The sequence below is a fragment of the Aotus nancymaae genome, unplaced genomic scaffold (assembly GCF_030222135.1).
Source record: "Aotus nancymaae isolate 86718 unplaced genomic scaffold, 86718_ANA_hifiasm-v0.15.2.pri h1tg000040l, whole genome shotgun sequence".
NCBI classification, from domain to species: domain Eukaryota; kingdom Metazoa; phylum Chordata; class Mammalia; order Primates; family Aotidae; genus Aotus; species Aotus nancymaae.
Window position 1 is genome coordinate 78546128 of NW_026988454.1, and position 18400 is coordinate 78564527.

General features: G+C 37.1%; 1 long non-coding RNA gene across 1 annotated transcript; it reads right to left on the bottom strand.

Moving 5' to 3' along the window:
* Positions 1-3362: 3362 nt before the first annotated feature.
* LOC105711511 (uncharacterized) lies at positions 3363-10922 on the bottom strand. The gene is made up of 3 exons (XR_001106027.2): positions 10818-10922; positions 8628-8796; positions 3363-3495 (listed from the first exon to the last, which is right to left on the bottom strand). It is a non-coding gene; the product is annotated as an uncharacterized LOC105711511 (long non-coding RNA).
* Positions 10923-18400: the final 7478 nt, after the last annotated feature.

The window sequence follows — 18400 nt, forward strand, 5'->3', positions numbered from 1 at the left end:
GGTCCTCAGCTCTCTCTCTGTTTCCTATTCATGGGGCTTCCTGTGTTGGCAAAGATTTCATTTAGCAATCAATCTTCCAAATTAAATCACTGGCTTCCTGTGGAGAGGCCAGGACTTACACCTTCTTGGTTATCCCCAGCATTATTTTTCCTCAACAATTGTTAGTAAGTCATGATGGACAGTGATAAAAATGGTAAAGAATTGATGGTGTAATACCTTAAAACATTTTTAGTATGTCAACATGTACAACCACTGTATTTTAAATTTACTTACATCTTGCCTCTCCCTACTAAATTATATTTTCCCCAAGAATCTAGATCACGTTGTCTACTTTTTTGCTTTATTCCAAGTGCCTAGCATAGCATTGCACACGTTGTAGAGATTTATTAAATAGTTGCTGGTTTAATTTAATTAATTTGATGTAGCTGACACAAATATCTACAAAACCAAATATAAATATCTGTGCCACCACTAAATACTGTAAGTTAATTGCTATTCTTCAGCAATTTTAGTAGATTGTCCTTGTACTGACACTTCACTTCTCAGTCTAATGGGCTACTTATTTAATTAATAGCTATTGCCCATTAGGATCCATTAACATATCAAATTGTTTTTTCTGAGCCTTGCCAAAAATTAAACTGTACATGTGTTACTCTATGACTATTGATTGTATTATTTTAACATCTCTTTGATGAGCTACGAGTCCCTAATTAACAAATTAAATATACAAAATATTAAGTTTATAACTCCTTTGTGAAGGCAAACATAAATATGAATTTGCTGATATTTAAAATTTTTTACTAAAGTAAATCAAGGTAAAGTAAATCAATTTGATTTTATAGGACTTTGTCGTGCATAAACAACAAATACACAAATGCACGGATACACTTGGGCTAATTCAAGTTGTGTTTCCAAAAGTTTCTGTGATTTAGTTTCAGGTTATTTGCCCCTTAGAATTCTTCCTGATTGTTGCTTCTGGCACATCGGAAGACGGCTTTGGGTAATATGTCCTTCTTAGCTGTAATAAAGTGCTGTGTTGGAATCAAATTGGCTTCTACTTCCTACAACTGTCCATGCTCCATTGAGATGGGAACCTGCTAAGAAAACAGAAAGCTAAGTAGCAGCAGGCAAAATAAATCAATGTTCAAGCTTACCTAGTAAGCAAATGAACCAAGCCATTGCCTTGAATGTGGAGAGCCTGAACTTAAAATGGCTGCTATGAGACAGTTGGAAGAATCTGATGTCGTTTGCCCTATTTCTTAGAATTCACACACTGAAAGACTTCCTTTTATCTTGAAGCAGACAAAATAGATAAACATGAACAAAAGTAGACCATGATCTTATTTTTATGTGAGACTTAAATACAGTCCATGGTCAGGTATCTCACCACCTCTGTTTTACTTAGGACCAGATCATTTAATGAAATTATGGAATTATTAAAGAAACACTTCTCACCAGCTTATCTGTCATTGTTTAGGGATTTATATTCACAAACAAAATCAATAGTCTCATGAGGACATTGCTGCTTATATTGCAGAGCAGTACCATCTGTCAACACTGAAACTTGGGAATTTTTTCTATGACTTGCTATGGAAGTATCTTATATGCAGAGATCTTTAAAAAAACCCTTTCTATGAGTGCCTCTTGTCTACACCAAATTTGACATGTTTAGTAGTCCAAAAAAAGGGTGTAAATAATGAAACCTACTTAAAATTCTCAACAATCAAAGCCAGAAAAGATAGTGTTCTTACTATCTGGGCCAGCCAAAGGTAGGAAATGTTCACTGCAGAAAACTACAGAATCTCATTCTGCAAAAGGCCAACACACATGCCTCTACCCACACCCACACACATACCTGAATCGATAATACAGATGAAAGGTCCAAGAATACATAATCACATTACCCATCACCAGTTTATTTTCTTACTCCAATGCCAAAAACCATGAGGAGATCTATATTCCTCAATAGGTGCAGAGAAGGTGACTTGGGAGATGGAAGTTTTGTGAAAGAAGTCATGTCAAGGTGGGGGCAAGTTCTGATTGTGAAAATTCTCAAAATGGCAAAGATACTCTCCACAGAGGTTTTTGTCAAGGACCACTTGATGACAAGTTCTTTAAATTCTACTGCATCATTCAAGATAAGAGTGTCAGATGTTTTTGGATACGAGGTTTACACAGCTCATCCCTATGAAAACTACTTTACTTTTTCAACTCAAGGAAGTAGGTTAAAGAGATTCTCGGAAAAGAATTCTTGGGAAAGAAATTCTTTGCTCCACTGAGAATTTGTGAAAATCACTTTAGCTATTAAAACACTGAGACTTCAGATGGGTTTTAACAGATATTCCAAAATCTCTTCATTTTGGTTTTTTAAATATTAATAGATGCAGGGTCTCACTATGTTGTCCAGGCTTGTCTTGAAACAAGATCTCTTCTAACAAAATACAAGTATATGTGGTAAGATGGTGTCCATCCTTTAAACTTAGTCATTATACCTCTGTCCTTAAAGAAAGAAAAGACTTAATGTTCTCAAACTACTCAGACCTAGTCAGTACACTGTACCAATGTTAGTTAGCTGTAGATTATTCATTTTTAATGGATGTCTACACTGTGTCAAGGCACTATTCCAGGTCTGATAACACAGTGATACGCAAAGCAGACACAATACATGCCTTTGCAGAGGAGCTTCATTCTGGTTGGTAAAATGGACAAGTACATTAATAAAAATAAAAGACTATCTGACATTGGCAAACACTACAAATAAAATGAAATAGGCTAATGAGGCAATGGCATTCTGAATTCAGATAACACAATAGAGACAATGAAAGTTCTTTAAGAAAAAAAGCAATGCATGTCGTAGTTACCCTAAGACCCCTGGTATCTAATGCAAAGCTTGATATTTAGTAGATGTGTACTTTTTTTGCAGTTGAATTAATTCTAAATGCAAAATAATAATAATAATAATAAGACATCACTGAAGCAAGAACTCTGAAATAAAGGATTATAGATTCCTATTCCTCAATAAGGCTTAAACTCCTCGGCAGTCAAATTTCTAATACAAATGGCAACCTGCACAGGAAAAGCACTCACAGTTGCTCTGTGCCAAAGGATGAAGCTTCTATCCTTCTAATAGGGCACTACACAAAATGCTCCTCATCTGTCTAAACTCTGATCCACTCTGCTCCCTGGAAGAAAGAGGGTACTGGCTTCACTTTGATTCAGATTTATTATGGCAGGATGTACAATTGCTTCATTACTACTGGACTTGAGGGAGATTCAGAATGAAACCTAGGTGTTAAAAGCCATTTGATGCTGAACTTTCAGCCATACCTCCTGAGGGGTCAACTGACCAAGTGAAGAAGTCGTTCTCTCATGGACAGCAGGCTGCTGAAACAGTGTCCCTTCCGACTGGCCAATCAATAGCACATTACAAGAACAGGCAAAGAAAGGTCATTTCTTTATTTCTTTAGGTTGCTGGTTTAGCTCCTCCAGACATGTCTATTAGAGAAAGAAGGGTGGGGTTGGTTTTCGTAGTTCGTATTTGTGATAAAACTCTGTGTTTGAGCCACACTGGTCTCTGCCTATTTATAATTATTGTTTTTTAAAAAAATTGCATTGTCTATATGGCAGAGATAAAATTTTGCAAAATCATTAATTAGAGTAATATTTACATTGTACTGTTAGTAGAAATTGTTTATTTATAATTTAGGTTTTCTATTTATTAGGATCATTAGTAGGAAATAACATCTTCACTTCTACAGGGCAACTTGATGTCACAGACAGAGCACTGGAATTTGAGTTTCTATACGAGCTCACTCATGCACTGGCTCTGGGACCTCTGGCTTTGTGGTCATATCTGAACTTTGGCTTTTTCCTCTCTTAGCTGCATGAGCTTAGAAAATTGCCTATCCTCCCTGAGCTTCCACTCCCTCCTCCATAAAATGAGGATGACAATATGTACTTCAAAGTTTTTATGATGACTAATAGCATCATAACTGTCATCATGTATGTATCATAACGTCATCATATATGTATTAGTTTGCTAGGGCTGCTATAATAAGATACCCCAGAGGAGGTGGCTTAAACAACAGAAATGTATTTTCTGACAGTTTTGAAGGCTGCAAGTCCAAGATCCAGGTGCCAGAAGGATTAGATTCCTCTAAGGCCACTCCGCTTGCAGATGGCCATCCTCTTGCTGCTTTTCCATATGGTTGTCCCTTGTGTATTATGTCCCTGGTGTCTCTTCCTCTTATAAGGACACTGGTCATATTGGATTGGGGCCCCACCCTAATGGCCTCCCTTTAAATTCTTTCAAGGCCTTGTCTCTAAATATGGTTAAATTCGGTGGGGGCGGGGGTGCGGTGACTACAGCATATACATTTAGGGAGGACACAATTCAGTTCATAACATAATGTTTATAAGGTATATAATAAATGAGATTCCTTTCCTTTTCCCTTAATTTTGCAAATTGGCCTTACTCAGCAGGTTTCAAAGTGTGGCCACAGATCCTTGAAGATCAACAAGATCCCTTCAGGGGATTTGTGAGATTAGAACTATTTTCACACTAATACCAAAATGTTATTTGCCTTTTGTTCAAGGTTGACTTTTGCACTGATAGTGCTAAAGCAATGGTGAGTAAAACCACTGGTCCCTTAATACGCATCAAGGCAGTGGCACCAAACTTTGCTTACAGTCATTGTATTCTTCAATATCATACATTCGCAGTAAAAAAAGGAAAAAATAAGCACCAATTTACCTTAAGAATGTCTTTGATGAAGCAGAGTTATTGATTTTATTAAATTTCAACCCTTGAATACATGTATTTTAAACATTTTGTATGATGAAATGGAGTGCACACATGAATTACTGCTTCATACCAAAGTATGACCATTGTCTCAAGGACAAGCACCTGTGTGGTTGAGCTGCAGCTGACCTAGCCACCTTTGTCACAAAGCACAAACCAGTTTGCTGTTAAGACTTACAGACTTACAAACTTTGATTTGAGGAAGCTTAACTTGCAGGCAAACTATGATTATTGAGACTTTGGAACGTAATGACATTTTCTTGAAAATGAACTAAGTGGACCTCTCATTTGAAGGGAAAAAAAGAAACCTTGTTTTTTCGTATTTGTCATCAATAATAAAATGGGAACTTTCAGGTAAAAATTTGAATTTTGGAATCTTGTATCTGCCACCATGAGATTAACAGACTTCCAGCGTTTAAATGCTTTCCTTATGTGGCTGGTGGTGATATTAAAAAATATAAATTTGCCAAAATTTGGAAGATCTGCATAGCCCAGTGAAACAATGTTTTCCAAATGACCAATGCATGCTTACACAAAATCAGACATGGGTAAAGAAATTCATTCAAAGTGCAAGGTAGACCAACAGATTTTGAAGTAAAAGTTGATTGACTTAGTTTCATAGTCTTTATCTTAAGCCTTGTTGTAGTATCAAAGAAAATATCTACAGTTTTCTAAGATGATGAAAACATACTTCTTTTCCAACTACCTATCTGTGTGAAGCCAAATACAATGGTTCCTGAGTTTCCTCTCCCACCTCTAAAAAATATTGATAACTTCTAGCCTAGATCAATGTCTCCCAAGGCACAGTATACACACTGCCCGTCATGCATGAGATGGTTCTAGTAAAAGCACATATAAACTTTTAAAGATTTTAATAATTGAAAATTTAATTGATTTTGGCAAATTATAATGGTTTTCCATTTTATCATTTTACAAAGCTTTCTTTTTTCATACATTTACTTATATTAAAAAAAGGAATTTAATGGAAACATGCAGCTATGGTTAAAAAAAAAAAAATGGGGGCAGTTGCATGAGAATGACTGGCGTATAGAAAGCCCTGGGCCCAGGATAGATTTTCAAAAGCATGGATTGCACTGGGTTATTTTTTCTAACTCAGGCCTTCTCACGCAACATTTTTACATATTAACGATTATCATGAATGTGAGAAAACATTCTAAATGGTACATTTTCAAGGCATGATAAATGTAAGTACTGTTCCTGTCTCTGAGTCCATCCTTTGGGTTTGGACAGGTGAATGTGTGTTTCTCACAATGAAGAAATAGAATTTACTTAGAGAACAAATTATTCTCTTTCTCATTCAGACCACAAAGTTCTATTTAAGGCCTGGATAATTAGTTTGGTTTAGCTATCTGCAGTGACAATTTGAAGTCTCCAATTCATTCTGGATTTTGTAGACATAGTTCTCATTATACAGCTGGTAATATTACTTGGTGAAATAGAAAATATTACTTATCAGTTCTTTTACTTTAACCTCATCTTCTGTCTACAAGCTATGTCAAGCTCTAAGCTTCCTTTAAATTAGAAAACCCCCCAAATTCACGCTGCATAAACATTGGCTGATACTTCTATTCACTTTCTAACTCCATCGAAAGTGGTTCAGGAAGGAGCCAGTCTTGAGAAATAGGGTCGTTCAGGGAAAAGAGTGCTGAAGGCAGCATCTGGAGATCTGGGTGCTTCCCATGACACTGACCTAATTTTGCATTGAGGCCCTGGGCAAAACTCAATCTCTCCAGCCCTGGCTTTCCTTATCTGCAAAACAAGAAGTTGAACTAAATAATCTTTCAGTTCAAACAGCCTGACTCAGAAGAGGACTAGAAAGGGCTTGTCAGGGAGCCATTTCTCTAGGCTACTCCAGAGGAAATGGAGCATCGAGCCCCTCAAGAGGCACCACTCAGGCCACTGAACACCAGGCTCTGCTTTTACGGACATGAACTCCATTTCCATTTGAACGGTGTTATTTTCTCTTAATCTGTTACTCTGCAGTGGCACTGAAATTTAATATAATTAAAATAAGGGGTGGACATATTGAATGGGTGGCAAGGCGTGGCTGCCTGAACCCCAGGAACTGCGAATTCTAATCTTGGCTCTGCTGCTGTCTCAGGACATATCATGTGCCCTTTCTAAAACCTAGACAGCTTCTGGACAACATCATTAGCCTATCTCACAGGACCGTTGTGAGAAATAATTTGCAAAAATAGCAGTGCAAAAGAGTTTGCAAAATGAAGTGCTAAACTGAAACTTGGGCAACATGCTGAGTATTCCTATTCTGTCCAGCTAACTAATAAATATAAATTTGTTATTAGTTGAAAAGTCCTTAAGAATATAACTACTTAATCAATACGACACCAGCAGCCTGACAATTAGTATGAAGCCACAAGCCTGAGACCTGCAAGAAATTAAATTGGTGCTTAACAGAAATTGGACTCTGAGCAAGATAATTTCTGGAAATTAAAATCCAACCCACAAAACTTGAACCACATTATACACTTTTAGGGCTAGGTGCACATAACGGCTAGGTCCACATTGTGGCTACACATATTACTCATATCATGAGCAAATGTGAGAAGACAAACAAAAATGTTTTGGGGAACCCAGAAATTTTTAAAATCTATCTGCAAAATTGTCATGTAAAATGTCGTTTTATAATGAATTTTAAAAGATACTTTACAAACTTTTTTAAGTTGCTATTATTGCTTTAAGTAAATTTGCCTTTTAAAATTGTTTCATTTAAACCTGGCAATTTAAGAATTAAGAACTGGAGAGAAAGACAGAAAGAAAGAAGTTTATTTTGATGCTTATTTCTCTTTCCTCTAAGTCCTATACAGGCAATTGAACAAGAGACTTGCAAAACAGGTTGACAAAGGTGTGTGTGTACATGTACACACACACACACACACCTGTGTACACACACACACACAGAGAAGTCAGGAAAACAGATGGAATCGTTGAGTTTGAGTTGTGCTAGACCTCTCCTGAGCATTGTGGTTGGTCATTCCTCTGGTGGCTGGTGGGTCTGTTTTTCTGTTTACTTTTTCTTGGTCATAAAAGCTAGCCATCTCTTTAGGGCAATCTCCTTAAAGGAAGTGCTTCAATTCTGGCATAATGGAAGGTCTGAATAAATAAATGCTAAGAGATTTTGTTACCTCTGTGTTCCTGGGGACTGCCCCTCTGCCAGCCTAACACATCTTGCAAACCTACCAGCAGTCTGTTCTCCCAGGGCCAGCAGAAGGTTTCCTTGATTGCCCTGTGTTCTTTTGCTGGATGCAAAGTTTAGTCATGGTCAGATTCCCTTGCCTCATTTCCATAGAGTTAAACTAAATGACAATCTGGCACTCCATCTTGTCTCTCAGTCAGCAGGAAATGGCAGCTCCACTGAGACTGATCTGAAGGGAAAAGAAACTTTTTTTGCTAGAAGCAGCCAACCCAGACATTTCTTATTCTACAGGTAGTCGATAAAGTATTAATGACTGCAGAGATTTAAAAGGCCCCAGACAACCAGGCTATTCTAGGCCTTCCTTTCTTGGTTTGCCCTTTAGATTACTTTGTATCTATAGGCAAATGTAACTCAAGAAACAAACTCCAAAATAAGTTATCCCAAATGACAGAGAGAGTAGACTTCCTGTTTTCCATTATTTCACTGTAGGGAGCTGAAAAACAGCAATTCTTTGCAACTCGCAAGGCCATGACGAAAGAAAAGAAAACTCAGGGGAAGAGGAGAATAAGAAAGAGAGAAAGGAGAATTAAACTTCTCTGATTATCAACTGGAAATAACTCAGAGAATGATACACATGCCAGGTATACTCACAAAACTCTCTGTGGAAGTCTTCATTTCTTTATGGCTATGAAGCAGGATCATTTTAACAGCTGCTTCTTTGACATTACTTTTTGGCATCTGAAAGTACGCCAGAAGCTGTAATGCGGGCCAGAGATGAAACTTCCATTTTTTCTAAGTGTTTTCCCTTCTCTTTAAAAACCTAGTAACCAACAAATGACAAATTAATTCCTTGAGCAGTGAAATTAAACAGGGTAGGATTAATGTCCACTTCACTAAAATGAATCAAATGAACTGAATATGTGATTGAAACTTATCAGAATTAGAGAAAATAACCTGCTTATATGCAATTTTTGAAATGAGCACCTCAGGCACATTTCGTGAATTTTGCTGGATGAGTGTGAAAAATGAGTAGTTCTCCATGGAATTTCTGTTAGATGGTCCCTAAAACAGCACCGTGATCAAACTGTCCCTCTCCCAACAGGAAAAAAAAAAAAAGTCAAAGCCAAAGGAAGAATTCCTAAAAGTTAGGAAATTGACTGTTTATTTTTGCTATTGTTTTCATACTAAATAGGAACATGAAATAAATCTTTCACTCTGCAGCTGCATCTAATTTAAAATGAAGCTCCCCAAAGAGGAGTGAAGAGGATGTGATGAGGAGCAGTTAAACATGGTTGCTAATATTTTGTGAGGCATCTGGTACTGTTCCACCACCTAGAATTCTAAGAATCAAATTAGTAGATTCAATTCTGCCAAAGTTATCAAATTATTTGTCCAAAGAGTTGTGCAAAGCAGGCCCCTCCTTGCCAACATCTGCTCTATCCATCCAGTGAGAACCAAAGATGACCATCTATTTGATTTGTGGAGATGGTACATTTTACTAGTTGCTAGTTTGGCTAGATATTGCACCTTTCATCATCAAAGTCCTCAGTTATTGAATTAATCTGCAGAGAACTCTAATAAACTAGTGCATCTTTAGGTCCATATAGAGATAATTCAAACATTTGATTTGAATTGTAAAATATTTACATATTTTATAAATATGCTAAAAATGTTTAAGCACGTGTCACCATTTTAAATGAACGCCCAAGAACCCCACCAGCAAATAAATGAATGTAGTACTTTTCTGGGGGGGTGGTGAGGGAGAACATAAAAGGAAAAGTAAACTACTTGTCATACTCAGAGCCTTTTACTTTGTATGAGGAATATACTAGAAAATGTGGTAATCCTATCATGTCTGACTGTCCATCCTTGACGCATGTTGGAATCAGATGACAGACAATGGGCAAAATCTGTTAGGCTAAAACGCAGAAATGAAAAGTTGCCAGGGATTTTATTTGCCAAAGTCTCACAAGAGGTGGGGAATGAATGACTATTTATCAGTCTGGGATATGTGCAATTTGGCTTTTTCACATAGGAATTTCTCATCCCTCCAACCAAAATGAAAGCTGGAGTTTGAGGGTGCATTAACTACACTAGATTTGAAGACAACTGACTGGAACCTGACCAGCAAGGATGTGGCTGTGTAGCTCAAATTTATGACGGTGCATCTGCTATGAGTGGTGTCTTGAATGGAGGCCAGGCCCTCTTCCGTCAGCCGCATCCATATGCTACGCATGTGTTCACTGTACGCACACTTTTTAAATTTAGCTCTTGTGGGTACATGTTCTACACTTTCCCCCTGTACATGATTTTTTTTTTAAAATATGCTTTAGAAAATATACACAATCTTTTCAAAGTCTTTGCTGACTCACTGGGGGTTCTTTTGAATGTTTTCCTTTTGAAAGCCTTCAAGTTAAGTAGTCAAAAGTGTGTGACAAAAGCCACCCTTAGTCTACTAAGATTAAAATCTACTGCTCATTCTAAAATAGCTGTTTTGTGATAGTCTGTCAAAAAACTTCTTTTTTTATATCCAGAAGCGGACTACAGCTCTTTTTGATAGACTAAAACATGGTAAGAAAATATGGGAAAATAATCATCCTGACCAGTTTGGGGCCAGTTTATGTGTTAGTCTTCCAAACATCTTACATTTTAAAGTTTGGTGAAAGGACAACACAGGTTTCAGTACTACGATTGTCAGTATGACTGCCTCCGAACTGTTTCCCTTAAGGAGATGGAGAGTCAGACATTTCTGATGTAAAAATTCAAGCAACTATGTTGTCCATTAGATTAATTTCCATGGCTGCTTTTGCTAATGGCTGAGTTGTGAATCAAAGTTATTACCTGGGTCAGGCATTCCTGGAACAAGCTTGTGAAATTGGTTGGCTGCAGCTTTCCTGGAGGCTTGTGTTTTCATCTGACTCTTCGTGATTATAGTTTATCATCTTCTTTGTACCTTAGAAAACAAAAAGGCATTATTATTGTGGGTGTTTACAAATCTGCTCCTATTTAGCTTTTTTTTTTTTTTTTTGGGATGGAGTTGGAGTTCAGTGGTGCTATCTCGGCTCACTGCAACCTCTGCCTCCCTGGTTCAAGCAATTCTCTTGCCACCGCCTCCTGAGTAGCTGGGATTACAGGTGCGCCACCACCACGCCTGGCTAATTTTTGTATTTCTTTTTTCTTTTTTTTAGTAGAGACGGGGATCCACCGTGTTGGCCAGGCTGGCCTTGAATTCCTGACCTCAAGTGATCTGCCCACCTCGGCCTCCCAAAGTGCTGGGATTACAGGCGTGAGCAACTGCACCTAGCCCATTTTTAGTATTTAAATGCATACTTTGAAATTGTTCAATTTGTATTTCCCTTGATCATGAAATCATAGTTCTATTCTTCCTTTTCTATAGACAGATAAGATAGACAACTATGCTTTCATTTTGTTGTCTATATTCCTGGAGGGCCAGGATGATGCTTTCTTTCATTTTGATTTTTTTCTTTCCTCTCTTTTTATCTTACTCTCTTAACAATATCTATAGTATTATGCATACAGAAAGCATTTTTTTTTTTTTTGAGATGGAGTCTCGCTCCATTGCCCAGGCTGGAGTGCAGTAGTGCAATCTCGGCTCGCTGCAACCTCTGCCTCCCGGGTTCAAGCAATTCTCCTGTCTCAGTCTCCGGAGTAGCTGGGCTACAGGCACCTGCCACTACACCCGGCTAATTTTTGTATTCTTTTAGTAGTGACAGGATTTCACCATGTTGGTCAGGCTGGTCTCAAACTCCTGACCTCAGGTGATCCACCCAGTTTGGCCTCCCAAAGTCCTAGGATTACAGGCATGAGCCACTGTGCCCAACCAGAAAGCATTCTTAATTGGCTGTGTTTACCTCTTCTTTTATTACCAAGCCTAAGATTTGGGAAACAATAGCTTCCAAAGTAGTTTTCATCTAATCTCTTAAATCATTAGAAAAATGCACCAAATAATGTGAAATACAGTATTTACATTTTTAATATGTATTTGTATTCTTATCTGCTCTGAAGCACCCTTTAAAAGACGAACTACATCAAACTTTTCAAAGGAATTAGTGTTATTGGAAATGTTCACACTTTTGGAATGATTGACAGAAAAATAATTGCAGGACAGTCACATAATGGATTAATTCAGTAAATTCAGCCTGTGAAATAAATCAGTTTGGGATATCATATGAAACAAAACATCTAAATATTTCACATTCAGCCAATTAGCTTACCATCAAATAGCCAGCCATGAATTAAAGGAGAAAATAAATTTTCCCTGGGAAATGGCTTTGTACAGTGTGTTTCCACCTGTCTTCCTTGAGGAAGAGTAACCCTCTAATTCAATCTAGCTGATAGCTTTAGGGTCACTGCAGTTGATCAAATGATAAAGAAAAAAACCATTATGGGATTTTACCCAAGGCTGGGAATCATTTAGAACTAACACTCTGAGACTAAAGTTTAACACAAAACTCGCTTCATGAATCTTTCTTAAGGCTACTATATAAATTCAGCCATTTTCAAAGAAGCATTCAGAGTTACACAAAACATCACATGCCTGAAAAATTGTGAGCTCCTGCAGGGTCTAGCGACTCCACTCACACTCTTCCTACTTCATACACAAATTCATGATGCTCACATAAAAAGCTCTGGCCACCTCCTCTGGTCTTGAAAGCAGTAGTCCTGCTGTGTATTCTCTTTTGGTACAGGGTTGGACACTGAGTTACACTTCACTTGAAAATCTTACTCAGCTAGAAGGGAGTCATTCAACTTCTTCAAATAACCTCTAACATTTGGTCTTATCTCAAATCTGGTTCAAAGTTAACCTTCTTTCTCCTGCTACAGGAAGAATATTATCACTCCAAGCAAGCCTTGTCCCTGTAATGGCTTCATCTCCAAACCTCATCCAGTCACTGAATCCTGACTCCTCTCACTCCTAAATTTCTCTCATCCACCCTTTTGTGTCCTCCAGGCCTTCTGCTGTGGTCTGATTTCAGACCCTCCTTACCCCGGATTACCACAATACCCTCCTCCAGCCTACTTCTTTACTTCATCCTCTGCACCGCTGCCAAAAGGATATTTTTAACTTTCAATTGTGAAACAATTTTAGACTTACAGAGAAGTTGCAGAATCAGTACAGAGTTCCCATAAACCATTCATCCAGCTTTTCCTAATGTTAATAGGAAATGTTTGTAGTCTCTTACATGACTATAATACAATCACTAAAGGATTTTTTTAAATGAATATTATTTTTCATTGAAAATTCATAATTGTATACATTTGTGAGGCACAATGTGATGTTTTCATGTATGTACACAAACTAGAATAATTAAATCCAGCTAATTAACATATCCATCACCTCACTTATCATTTTTTTGTGGTGAGTCATTTTTTAATCTACTCTTAGTTACTTTAGAAATACATGGCTGGGTGCAGTGGCTCACGCCTGTAATCCCAAGACTTTGGGAGGCCAAGGCAGGTGGATCACCTGAGGTCAGGAGTTTGAGACTCGTCTGGCCAATATGGCGAATCCCCGTCTCTGCTAAAAATACAAAAATTAGCCGGATGTGGTGGCAGGTGCCTGTAGTCCCAGCTACTCGGGAGACTGAAGCAGGAGAATCACTTGAACCTGGAAGGTGGAGGTTGCAGTGAGCCGAGATTGCACCACTGCATTCCAGCCTGGGTGACAGAGCAAGACTCCATCTTAAAAAAAGAAAAAGAAATATACAACACATTATATTGACTATAGTCACCCTGCTGTGCAATTGATCTCAAAACTTATTCCTACTAACTGAAACTTTTTACCCTTTGACTAACAACTTCCCATTTTCTCCCTCATCCTCCCAGCCTTTGGTAACCATCATTCTGTGCTATGTCTAGGAGTCAGACTTTTTAAGTTTCCACATATAAGTGAGATCATTTGTCTTTCTGTGCCTGGCTTATTTCACTTAGCATAATATCCTCCAGGTTTATCCATATTGTCACGAATAAGATAATTTTCTTTTTTAAAAGGCTGAATAATATCTCATTGTGTATATACACCACATTTTCTTCATCTATGGATCCATTGATGGGTACTTCGGTTGATTCCATATCTTGGCTATTGTAAATAATGCTGCAGTGAACATGGGAGTACAGATATCTCTTCAACATACTGATTTCATTTCCTTTGGATATATACTCAAACATGAGATTGCTGGATCATATGGTAGTTCTAATTTGGTTTTTGTAAAGAACGTCCGTACTGTTTTCTATAATAGTTGTACTAATTTACATACCCGACAACAATGTACAACTATTCCCTTTTTTCTGCAGCCTCACCAATTCATGTTAACTTTCTTTTTTTTTTGAGACAAAGTTTCGCTCTTGTTGCCCAGGCTAGAGTCCAATGGCACCATCTTGGCTCACTACAACCTCCACCTCTTGGGTTCAAGCAATTCTCCTGCCTCAGTCTCCTGAGCAGCTGGGATTACAGGTGTGCACCACCACGCCTGGCTATTTTTTGTATTTTTAGTAGATACAGGGTTTCACCATGTTGACCAGGCTGGTCTCAAACTCTTTACCTCAGGTGATCCACCCGCCTTGGCCTCCAAAAGTGCTGGGATTACAGGCATGAGCCACTGCACCTGGCCTCTTTCATCTTTTTGATAACACCCATTCTAACGGGTGTGAGGAGATATCTCATTGCGATTTTAAAATGCATTTCCCTGGGATGATTAGTGATACTGAACATTTTTTTGTGTACCTATTTGTATGTCTTCTTTTGAGAAGTATCTGTTCAGATCCTTTGCCTTCTTTTTCCCCCTTTTGAAAAACAAAATTTAACTTTTAAGTTCAGATGTACATGTCCAGATTTGTTATATAGGTAAACTTGTGTCACGGGGGTTTGTTGTACAGATTATTTCATCACCCAGGTATTAAGCTTAGTTCCAATCAGTTATTTTTCCTGATCCTCATCCTCTTCCAAGCCTCCACCCTCTGATAGGCCCCAGTGTGCATTGTTCCCCTCTACGTATCCATGTATTCTCATCATTTAGCTCCCACTTACAGGTGAGAACATGCGGTATTTGGTTTTCTGTTCCTGAATTAATTGCTAAGGATAATGGTCTCCAGCTTTATCCACGTTCCTGCAAAGGAGATGATCTCATTCTTTTTTATGGCTGCCTAGTATTCCATGGTATATGTATACCACATTTTTTTAATCTAGTCTATCATTGATGGTCATTTAGGTTGATTCCATTCTTTGCTATTGTGAATAATGCTGCAGTGAACATACACATGAATGTGTCTTTATGACAGAATGATTTATATTCCTTTGGGTATATACTCAGTAATGGGATTCTTAGGTTAAATGGTATTTCTATCTTTAGGTCTTTGAGGAATCATCACATTGTCTTCCACAATGGTTGAACTAACACTCCCACCAACAGTGTATAAACATTCCTTTTTCTCCACAACCTTGCGAGCATCTGTTATTTTTTGACTTTTTAATCATAGCCATTCTGACTGGTGTGAGATGGTATCTCATTGTGGTTTTGATTTGCACTTCTCTAATGATCAGTGATGTTGAGCTTTTTTTTAATATGATTATTGGCCCCATATGTATGTCTTCTTTTGAGAAGTGTCTGTTCATGTCCCTTGCCCACTTATTTATGGATTTTTTTTTCATGTAAATTTGCTTAAGTACCTTATAGGTGCTAGATACTAGACTTTTGTCAGATGAATAGTTTGCACAAATTTTCTCCCATTCTATAAGTTGTCTATTTACTCTGCTGATAGTTTCTTTTTCTGTGAAGAAGTTCTTGTTTAATTGGATCCATTTGTCAGCTTTTGCTTTTGTTGTAATTGCTTTTGAAGTCTTCATCATGAAATCTGTGCCCATGCCTATGTCCTAAATGGTATTGCCTAGGTTATCTTCCAGGGTTTTTATAGCTTTACGTTTTATATTTAAGTCTTTAATCGATCTTGAGTTAATTTTTGTATATAGTATAAGGAAGGGGTCCAGTTTTAATCTTCTGCATATGGCTAGCCAGCACCATTTATTGAATAGGGAATCCTTTCCTCATTGCTTGTTTTTGTCATGTTTGTCAAAGATCAGATAGTTGTAGGTGTGCAGCCTTATTTCTGGGTTCTCTATTCTGTTCCACTGGTCAATGTGTCTGTTTTTGTACCAAAACCATGCTATAGTCCTGTAGTATAGTGTGAAGTTGGGTAGCATGATGCCTCCAGCTTTGTTCTTTTTGCTTAGGATTGCATTGGCTATTAAGGCATTTTTTCAACTCTATATGAATTTTAAAATAGATTTTTTCTAGTTCTGTGAAGAATCTTAATGATAGTTTAATAGGAATAGCACTGAATCTGTAAATTGCTTTGGGCACAATGGCTATTTTAATGATATTGATTCTTCCTATCCATGAGCATGGAATGTTTTGCCTTTTGTTTGTGTCATCTCTGATTTCTTTGAGAAGTGTTTTGTAGCTCTCCTTGTAGCAATCTTTCCCCTCCTTGGTTAGCTGTATTACTAGGTATTTTATTCTTTTTGTGGCAACTGTGAATAGGAGTGTGTTCCTGATTTGGATCACAGCTTGATTGTTGTTCATGTATAGGAATCTTTGCCCACTTTTTCATCAAGTTATTTGTTTTATTTCTATCGAGTTTCTTATATATTTTAGATATTAACTCTTTATCAGATGTATGGTTTGCAAATACTTTCTCCCACTCTGTGGGTTGTCTCTTCATTTTGCTAGTTTTCCTCTGCTGTGCAGAAACTTTTTAGTTTAATATAGTCCTATTTGTCTATTTTTGCTTTTATTTCCTATGCTTTCAGAATCATATATAAAAAATTACTGCTCAGATCAATATTGCAGAGCTTTCCCCTTATGCTTTATTCTCGTATGTTTACAGCTTCAGGTCTTTAATATTTAGGTCTTTAATCAACTGTGAGTTGATTTTCATATATGATGTGAAATAAGGATCTAATTTCAGTCTTCTGCATGTGGATATCCAGTTCTTCTAGCACCATTTATAGAAGAGTGTCCTCTCCTCATTATGTGTTCTTAGCACCTCTGTGGAAGATCAATTGACTGTAAATATGTGGACCTATTTCTAGGTTTTGTATACTGTTCCATTGGTTGATATCTGGTACTGTGGCAGCTGTTTGGTTAAAATAGCCTTATAATATATTTTAAAGTCAGGGAGTGTGATGTGCCCAGTTTTGTTCTTTTTACTCAAAATTGTTTTGCCTATTTGGGACCTTTTGTGGTTCCATAAGAATTTAATGATTGTCTTTTTCTATTTTTGTGAAAAAATGATACTGGAGTTTTGATAGGAATTGCATTAAACTTGTAGATTGCTTTGGGTAATATAGACATTTTAACAGTATTAATTCTTTCAGTCCATGAACACAGGATGTCTTTCCATTTATTTATGTTTTATTCCATTTCCTTCCATAGTGTTTTATAGTTTACAGTATACAGATATTTCACCCCTTTGCTTAAAATTTCTACCCCTAAGTATTTTTGCTGCTTTTTCTGCTATTGTAAATGGGATTAATTTCCTTTTCAGGTGGTTTGTTATTAATGTATAGAAATGCTACTGATTTTTGTATATTGATTTTGTATTCTGCAGTTTTACTGAATTACTTTATCAGTTCTAACAGTTTTTAGTGGAGCCTTTAGGGTTTTCCGTACATAAGATCATGTAATCAGCAAACAGAGATAAAATTTTGCTTATTCTCTTTCTATTAGAATGTCTTTTATTTCTTTCTCTTGCCTAGTTGCTCTGGCTAGAATAAACACTACATTAAAAAGAAATTATGAGAGTGGGCATCCTTGCCTTATCCCTGACCTTAGAGGAAAAGCTTTCGACCCATCATTGTTGAGTATGATTTTAGCTATAGGTTTGTCACATACGGACTTTATTTTTGTTGAGGTACATTCCCTCTGTACTTAATCCATTATGAGTTTTTTTTCTAATCATGAAAGGATGTAGAATTTTTTCAAATGCTTTTTTGCATCTATTGAAATAATCACATGATTTTTATCCTTCATTTTGTTAATGTGATGCATCACACTGATTAATTTACATATGTTGAATCATCCTTATATCCAAAGGATAAATTCCACTTGATCATGGTGAATGATTCTTTCAACATGTTGTTGAATTCAGTTTGCTAATATTCTATTGAACATTTCTGCATTTATGATCATCAGGGATATTGGCCTGTAGTTTGTCTTTCCTGTAGTGTCCCTTTTTGGCTTTGATATGAGGGCAATGCTAGCGTTGTAAAATGAGTATTCCCTTCACTTCAATTTTGCGAAAGAATTTGAAAACAATTGGTATTAGTTCTTCTTTAAATGTTTGGTAGAATTCAGCCATCTGGTCCTGGGCTTTTCTTTGATGGAAACAATAGACTCACTATTGGT